The sequence below is a fragment of the Babylonia areolata genome, chromosome 2 (assembly GCF_041734735.1).
Source record: "Babylonia areolata isolate BAREFJ2019XMU chromosome 2, ASM4173473v1, whole genome shotgun sequence".
Taxonomy (NCBI): domain Eukaryota; kingdom Metazoa; phylum Mollusca; class Gastropoda; order Neogastropoda; family Buccinidae; genus Babylonia; species Babylonia areolata.
This window is the reverse complement of record NC_134877.1, coordinates 72083937-72093388: the sequence shown is the minus strand read 5'-3', so window position 1 is coordinate 72093388 and position 9452 is coordinate 72083937. Positions and strand designations below refer to the sequence as shown.

Sequence of the window (9452 nt, the reverse complement as noted above, 5' to 3'; positions counted from 1 at the left end):
CGCAGTGAGAATGCTGTTTAAATAATAATAATTGTATTTATATAGCGCTGAATCTTGTGCAGAGACAAATCAAAGCGCTTTCGCACCAGTCATTCACACGCATGCATAACTCTAAAACTGTAGAAACTAAAGACAAGGAAGAGGCAGGGAAGGAAGGCTATTTTGGGAAGAGGTGGGTTTTAAGGCCAGACTTGAAAGAGCTGTGTGTGGAGACTTGAAGCGAAAGAGGAAGTTCATTTCAATTGCAAGACGGAGAAAGAACGGCGGCCAACAAGTCGAGTGTTTGAATCTGGGTATGCGTAAACAGAGTGGATCCGAAGCCGATCGTAGTGAGCGAGATGGAGTGTAGAGGTGAAGGCAGCCGCAGAGATAGGAAGGGGCAGTTTTGTGAACACATTTATAACATAGAGTGCTGATCTTGTACTTTATTCCGTGTGAGACAGGGAGCCAGTGGAGATGTTGCAAAAAAGGAGTGATGTGCTCAAATCTTTTCTTTCTGAGGACGAGTCGGGCAGCAGAGTTTTGTATGCACTGAAGGGACTGAATGGATGAAGCAGGCAAACCAGACAATAGAGAGTTACAGTTGTCAATGCGAGAGAGAATGAGAGAAACGACAAGGCTAGATGTTGCGTCAGTGGACAGATATTTCCGGAAGGAACTGATGCACCGCAGTTTACAGTAGCAGGACTGACATGTCTGACTGATAAATTTTTGCATGGACAGTGTGTTGTCAAGGACAACACCGAGGTTCCTGACTGACCTGGAAAGAGGGATGGATGTACTGCCAAGTTTGATTGTGTCAATTGTGATGGAAAACAGTTTTTGTTTAGTTCCTATGATCATTGCTTCAGTTTTGTCCGCGTTCAATTGTAACTTATTTATAGTCATCCAGTTTTGAATGTCCAGGAAGCAGTTGGATGTTTCTTGCAAGAGCGACAACAATTTTTCAGGGGCATCATACTATTCTGATGTATCTTGGGCATTCAAAAAATCTTTAAGGGCAATTAAAAATTCTTTTTAAGTCCGCGGTAAAGGAGACGTGGCTATCGCCGCAATCACACTGCAACATTTAGTTTTCTCTGGATCTAGATAGATGTACAAGTTTTGTTGCACCCTGTTGACACGGTCGATTGAATTTCTCTTTTATGTTCATTCTAGTTTTATAGTTTTAAAGCTGATGTGGAAATTGAGTATTTTGTTAAACTAATAACATGTAGAGTCAAGTACAAGTACTTCTAAACGTCGTATGAAGTGAAAAGGACTTAATTTTGAGAAAAGTCAAGACTGGAAATTTTTACGTTTCATCAAGGGTATTAACTCTCATGGTTTATTATTTTAAACTGTGAATTCCGACTGATTCTGAGGATATTTTTATGGCAGTTTGGGGCATAATCCAGTAAGTGATGAGGCATTCACAAATCTTTCTCTGAATAAATATTTAATGGTCTCCTTCTCCAACTTTCCATCACGTGTTATCGTGTATTGTCGATTGAATATTGAACTGAACGGGCAGGTCAACAACTTGAAACAAAATGGCGTCGTTCGCCTTCGCGAAGAATATGAGCACGCGCTTTGAATATGTATAAATATGTGTACGCAACTGATTTTCGCCCATGACCTTCAGGGCTCAGCCAATAGATCTATAAAGTCCACTCGTCATATTGATTTTAGTATTTTCCGAAAAAGACCACTTGGGCAAATGAAAACACACAAGCTTTTTATGTATTGAGTATAATTTCAAAATGTAATGTTTCAGATGAGAAAGATCACTTTAAAGCAAATTAAGCCCCCTAGCATTAATTACAGATTAATTTCCCTTTTTTACTATCTGTACCGAAGGATATGCAAAATAAATATAACTTCCATGCTTAGCAAAATAAGTTCCTTTTTGAACAAAAGAATTATAAAAATGACTGTTCTTGTTGTTGTGTCAGAATATCAGATCAAAGTGCCAAGTTTAGAGAATAAAAATATATATAAATATAACAGTAAATTCAGTTTGCATATAATTTGGCTTTTTTTTTTCCTTCTTTTTTTTTGGTGCCCATCCCAGAGGTGCAATATTGTTTTAAACAAGATGACTGGAAAGAACTGAATTTTTCCTATTTTTATGCCAAATTTGGTGTCAACTGACAAAGTATTTGCAGAGAAAATGGCAATGTTAAAGTTTACCACGCACACACACACACACACACACAGAGAGAGAGAGAGAGAGAGAGAGGACCGAACACAGGGTTAAAACATAGACTCACTTTGTTTACACAGGTGAGTCAAAAATGGGTGGCGCTGTAGTGTACGACGTGCTCTGCCCGTGGACAGCAGCCCGAATTTCACACCCAGAAATCTGGTGTGATAAAAAGAAATACAAATACAAATAGTAACTGTGTCAGGCCTATACATGTCTGTGCTAACATCATGTATATTTACACATTAACTCTGTCAGGTCTACACGCTATATGTTTCTGGTTACATCCACTGTTCATTTACACTGTTACTCTGAAAGCTCTACACGTTACATGCTTCTGGTTACATCCACTGTTCATTTACATTATAACTCTGTCAGGTCTACACGTTACATCCACTGTTCATTTACACTGTTACTCTGTCAGGTCTACACGTTACAACCACTGTTCATTTACACTGTTACTCTGTCAGGTCTACATGTTACATGTTTCTGGCTACATCCACTGTTCATTTACACTGTTACTCTGTCAGGTCTACATGTTACATCCACTGTTCATTTACATTATAACTCTGTCAGGTCTACACGTTACATCCACTGTTCATTTACGCTGTTACTCTGTCAGGTCTACATGTTACATCCACTGTTCATTTACATTGTTACTCTGTCAGGTCTACATGTTACAACCACTGTTCATTCACATTGTTACTCTGTCAGGTCTACATGTTACATCCACTGTTCATTCACATTGTTACTCTGTCAGGTCTACCCGTTACATGTTTCTGGCTACATCCACTGTTCATTTACACTGTTACTCTGTCAGGTCTACACGTTACATCCACTGTTCATTTACACCGTTTCTCTGTCAGGTCTACACGTTACGTCCACTGTTCATTCACATTCTTACTCTGTCAGGTCTACACGTTACATCCACTGTTCATTTACACCGTTTCTCTGTCAGGTCTACACGTTACGTCCACTGTTCATTCACATTCTTACTCTGTCAGGTCTACACGTTACATCCACTGTTCATTTACACTGTTACTCTGTAAGGTCTACATATTACATCCACTGTTCATTTACATTGTAACTCTGTCAGGTCTACACGTTACATCCACTGTTCATTTACATTGTTACTCTGTCAGGTCTACATGTTACAACCACTGTTCATTCACATTGTTACTCTGTCAGGTCTACATGTTACATCCACTGTTCATTTACATTGTTACTCTGTCAGGTCTACATGTTACAACCACTGTTCATTCACATTGTTACTCTGTCAGGTCTACATGTTACAACCACAGTTCATTTACACTGTTACTCTGTCAGGTCTACACGTTACATCCACTGTTCATTTACACCGTTTCTCTGTCAGGTCTACACGTTACGTCCACTGTTCATTCACATTCTTACTCTGTCAGGTCTACACGTTACATCCACTGTTCATTTACACCGTTTCTCTGTCAGGTCTACACGTTACGTCTACTGTTCATTCACATTCTTACTCTGTCAGGTCTACACGTTACATCCACTGTTCATTTACACTGTTACTCTGTAAGGTCTACATATTACATCCACTGTTCATTTACATTGTAACTCTGTCAGGTCTACACGTTACATCCACTGTTCATTTACATTGTTACTCTGTCAGGTCTACATGTTACAACCACTGTTCATTCACATTGTTACTCTGTCAGGTCTACATGTTACAACCACTGTTCATTTACATTGTAACTCTGTCAGGTCTACATGTTACATCCACTGTTCATTCACATTGTTACTCTGTCAGGTCTACATGTTACATCCACTGTTCATTTACACTGTTACTCTGTCAGGTCTTTATGATGATCAGACTAAAGTTAACCACTCTTTATGATGATCAGACTAACGTTAAACACTCTTTATGATGATCAGACTAACGTTAAACACTCTTTATGATGATCAGACTATAGTTAACCACTCTTTATGATGATCAGACTAACGTTAAACACTCTTTATGATGATCAGACTATAGTTAACCACTCTTTATGATGATCAGACTATAGTTAACCACTCTTTATGATGATCAGACTAAAGTTAAACACTCTTTATGATGATCAGACTATAGTTAACCACTCTTTATGATGATCAGACTAAAGTTAAACTCTCTTTATGATGATCAGACTATAGTTAACCACTCTTTATGATGATCAGACTAAAGTTAAACACTCTTTATGATGATCAGACTATAGTTAACCACTCTTTATGATGACCAGACTGTAGTTAACCACTCATTATAATGATCAGACTATAGTTAACCACTCTTTATGATGATCAGACTAAAGTTAACCACAATGTATGTGTATGGTGACTGATTATCATGAAGTGTGTTTAACATTAGTAGTCTGATCATAACACATTCACACCCACACATGCAAAGTGTAAATTTATGCTAACAGTCACTCATTCATGCGCTACACCAAAACCACATTGCACATTCAAATAATTGTATTTTTATGTTGCAAGGATCTTTCAAATATATTTTATCATACAACAAAGATCACCATCCATGGCGAAGTATTCAACAATGATAATGTTTTCTCTGAATGCATTTGCTGTCAGAAACCAAACTCCGTGGCAAACTTTAACAGTAAACTGAATACTCATTATTGCCAACACTCAGAAATCCATGCCCATTTGAAACATACAAAAAATAATAAATAAATAAATAGGTAAACAAAAATACAACAACAACAACAACAACAACATCTTAATAAAATCTGCCTGAATAAAATGTTGATTAAAACAAAAACTATAATTTCCCTGTTTTACATTTAAAATGTCTGCTGTTTCTCAACAAAAACTAAAATTCCCTACTTTAAATTTAAATATTTGTTGTTTCACAGCAATTACTACAATTTCTTGCTTTAAATTCAAAATGTCTGTGGTTTCACAACAAAAATTATGTAATTCCCTGCTTTGCATTTCAAATATTTATTTCACAACAAAAACTACAGTTTCCTGCTTTGCATTTGAAATAATTGCTGTTTCACAACAAAAAATACATATGTCTTTGTTTTGCATTTAAAATGTCTGTTGTTTCACAACAAAAACTACATATGTCTTTGTTTTGCATTTAAAATGTCTGTTGTTTCACAACAAAAACTACACATGTCTTAGTTTTGCATTTAAAATGTCTGTTGTTTCACAACAAAAACTATGATTTCCTGCTTCGCGTGTAAAGCAGGTGTCGTAACAGACACGGTACAGATTAAGGAATCAATCCCCTTAACTCACAGGTGTCGTAACAGACACGGTACACAGCAAGGAATTAATCCCCTTAACTCACAGGTGTCGTAACAGACACGGTACAGATTAAGGAATCAATCCCCTTAACTCACAGGTGTCGTAACAGACACGGTACACAGCAAGGAATTAATCCCCTTAACTCACAGGTGTCGTAACAGACACGGTACAGATTAAGGAATCAATCCCCTTAACTCACAGGTGTCGTAACAGACACGGTACACAGCAAGGAATCAATCCCCTTAACTCACAGGTGTCGTAACAGACACGGTACAGAGCAAGGAATTAATCCCCTTAACTCACAGGTGTCGTAACAGACACGGTACAGAGCAAGGAATCAATCCCCTTAACTCACAGGTGTCATAACGGACACGGTACAGAGCAAGGAATCAATCCCCTTAACTCACAGGTGTCGTAACAGACACGGTACACAGCAAGGAATCAATCCCCTTCACTCACAGGTGTCGTAACAGACACGGTACAGAGCAAGGAATCAATCCCCTTAACTCACAGGTGTCATAACGGACACGGTACAGAGCAAGGAATCAATCCCCTTAACTCACAGGTGTCGTAACAGACACGGTACACAGCAAGGAATCAATCCCCTTCACTCACAGGTGTCGTAACAGACACGGTACAGAGCAAGGAATTAATCCCTTTAACTCACAGGTGTCGTAACAGACATGGTACACAGCAAGGAACCAATCCCCTTAACTCACAGGTGTCGTAACAGACACGGTACAGATTAAGGAATCAATCCCCTTAACTCACAGGTGTCGTAACAGACACGGTACACAGCAAGGAATTAATCCCCTTAACTCACAGGTGTCGTAACAGACACGGTACAGATTAAGGAATCAATCCCCTTAACTCACAGGTGTCGTAACAGACACGGTACACAGCAAGGAATCAATCCCCTTAACTCACAGGTGTCGTAACAGACACGGTACAGAGCAAGGAATTAATCCCCTTAACTCACAGGTGTCGTAACAGACACGGTACAGAGCAAGGAATCAATCCCCTTAACTCACAGGTGTCGTAACAGACACGGTACAGAGCAAGGAATCAATCCCCTTAACTCACAGGTGTCATAACAGACACGGTACAGAGCAAGGAATCAATCCCCTTAACTCACAGGTGTCGTAACAGACACGGTACAGAGCAAGGAATTAATCCCCTTAACTCACAGGTGTCATAACGGACACGGTACAGAGCAAGGAATCAATCCCCTTAACTCACAGGTGTCGTAACAGACACGGTACACAGCAAGGAATCAATCCCCTTAACTCACAGGTGTCGTAACGGACACGGTACAGATTAAGGAATCAATCCCCTTAACTCACAGGTGTCATAACGGACACGGTACAGATTAAGGAATCAATCCCCTTAACTCACAGGTGTCATAACGGACACGGTACAGAGCAAGGAATCAATCCCCTTCACTCACAGGTGTCATAACAGACACGGTACACAGCAAGGAATCAATCCCCTTAACTCACAGGTGTCGTAACGGACACGGTACAGAGCAAGGAATCAATCCCCTTAACTCACAGGTGTCATAACGGACACGGTACAGAGCAAGGAATCAATCCCCTTAACTCACAGGTGTCGTAACAGACACGGTACACAGCAAGGAATCAATCCCCTTCACTCACAGGTGTCGTAACAGACACGGTACAGAGCAAGGAATCAATCCCCTTAACTCACAGGTGTCATAACAGACACGGTACACAGCAAGGAATCAATCCCCTTCACTCACAGGTGTCGTAACAGACACGGTACAGAGCAAGGAATTAATCCCTTTAACTCACAGGTGTCGTAACAGACATGGTACACAGCAAGGAACCAATCCCCTTAACTCACAGGTGTCATAACCTACATGGTACAGAGCAAGGAATCAATCCCCTTAACTCCAACCAAAACAAAACAAAAAAAATTTGACATCAATCCCATAAACTCCAATCCACTTATATCACTGTGACTGCAATGTGTTTTTTAAAAGCATGAAATCATTGTGACTGCAGTGTTTTATTTGAAAGCATAAAATCATTGAGACTGCAGTGTGTTATTTCAAAGCATTGTGACTGCGGTGTAATATTTTAAAGCATTGTGACTACAGTGTATTAATTTTAAAGCACCGTGACTGCAGTGTATTATTCTAAAGAATCAAATCATTGTGACTGCAGTGTATCATTTTAAAATAAGACACTGCAGTCACAATGATTTAAATAACACACTGCAATCACTGCTTTAAAATAATACACTGCAGTCACTGCTTTGAAGCATTGTGACTGCAGTGTATCATCTTAAAGCAGTGACTGCAGTGTGTCATTAACAGTGACTGCAGTGTATCATTAACAGTGACTGCAGTGTATGATTTTAAAGCAGTGACTGCAGTGTGTCATTAACAGTGACTGCAGTGCGTCATTAACAGTGACTGCAGTGCGTCATTAACAGTCACTGCAGTGCATCATTAACAGTGACTGCAGTGTATCATTAACAGTGACTAGTGACTGCAGTGTATCATTAACAGTGACTGCAGTGTGTCATTAACAGTGACTGCAGTGTATCATTAACAGTGACTAGTGACTGCAGTGTATCATTAACAGTGACTGCAGTGTATCATTAACAGTGACTAGTGACTGCAGTGTATCATTAACAGTGACTGCAGTGTGTCATTAACAGTGACTGCAGTGTATCATTAACAGTGACTGCAGTGTGTCATTAACAGTGACTGCAGTGTATCATTAACAGTGACTGCAGTGTATCATTAACAGTGACTAGTGACTGCAGTGTATCATTAACAGTGACTGCAGTGTGTCATTAACAGTGACTGCAGTGTATCATTAACAGTGACTAGTGACTGCAGTGTATCATTTTAAAGCAGTGACTGCAGTGTGTTATACCAAAGCACTGTGACTGCAGTGTGTTATTTTAAAGCATCAATCATTGTGACTGCAGTGTATTCCAAAGCACTGACTGCAGTGTGTTAAAGGATCAATCATTGTGACTGCAGTGTATTCCAAAGCACTGACTGCAGTGTGTTATTTTAAAGCATCAATCATTGTGACTGCAGTGTATTCCAAAGCACTGACTGCAGTGTGTTAAAGGATCAATCATTGTGACTGCAGTGTGTTTTTCTAAAGCATCAATCATTGTGACTGCAGTGTATTCCAAAGCACTGACTGCAGTGTGTTATTTTATAGCATCAATTCATTCTGACTGCAGTGTGTTATTTTATAGCATCAATCATTGTGACTGCAGTGTGTTATTTTATAGCATCAATCATTGTGACTGCAGTGTGTTATTTTAAAGCATCAATCATTGTGACTGCAGTGTGTTATTTTAAAGCATCAATCATTGTGACTGCAGTGTATTCTAAAGCACTGACTGCAGTGTGTTATTTTATAGCATCAATTCATTCTGACTGCAGTGTGTTATTTTATAGCATCAATTCATTCTGACTGCAGTGTGTTATTTTATAGCATCAATTCATTCTGACTGCAGTGTGTTATTTTATAGCATCAATTCATTCTGACTGCAGTGTGTTATTTTATAGCATCAATTCATTCTGACTGCAGTGTTTTTCTAAAGCATTGTGACTGCAGTGTGTCACCTTAGTGGATTTAAACATGGCTACTCTGTGTTATTTCAAAGCATCAAATCACTGTAACTGCAGTGTGTTATTGTAAAACATCAAATCATTGTAACTGCACCAGCCGCCGTGGTGAAGTGGTTAGCGTCGATGACTGAGGGCTGGGAGGACGCGGGTTGAAATCCCAGCAGAGGTTGGTTTCTCAGCCCGTGGCCGGCTCCTACACAGAGTTGAGTGTGCTGTGGGCTTAAATGGGGAGACTGGGACCACACAGTCCAGTGTCATCCACTTCAAGGATGCGTCTTTGGGTGTGTTGCTCTAATTACCTGACTAACACTGCAAGTGACTGTATCTCTCTGGCCTGGTTAATGTTGGGATATCATTATGACA

General features: G+C 39.5%; 1 protein-coding gene across 2 annotated transcripts in view; it reads right to left on the bottom strand.

The window, feature by feature from the left end:
* Positions 1-4423: 4423 nt before the first annotated feature.
* The window catches only part of LOC143276898 (oxaloacetate tautomerase fahd2, mitochondrial-like), a 55504-nt gene continuing 50475 nt past the window's right edge, over positions 4424-9452 (bottom strand). For both annotated transcript variants that reach the window (XR_013053651.1, XR_013053652.1), the window contains exon 8: positions 4424-9282. The gene's annotated coding sequence lies outside the window, so the exon portion shown is untranslated. The remainder of the gene's footprint in view (positions 9283-9452) is intronic.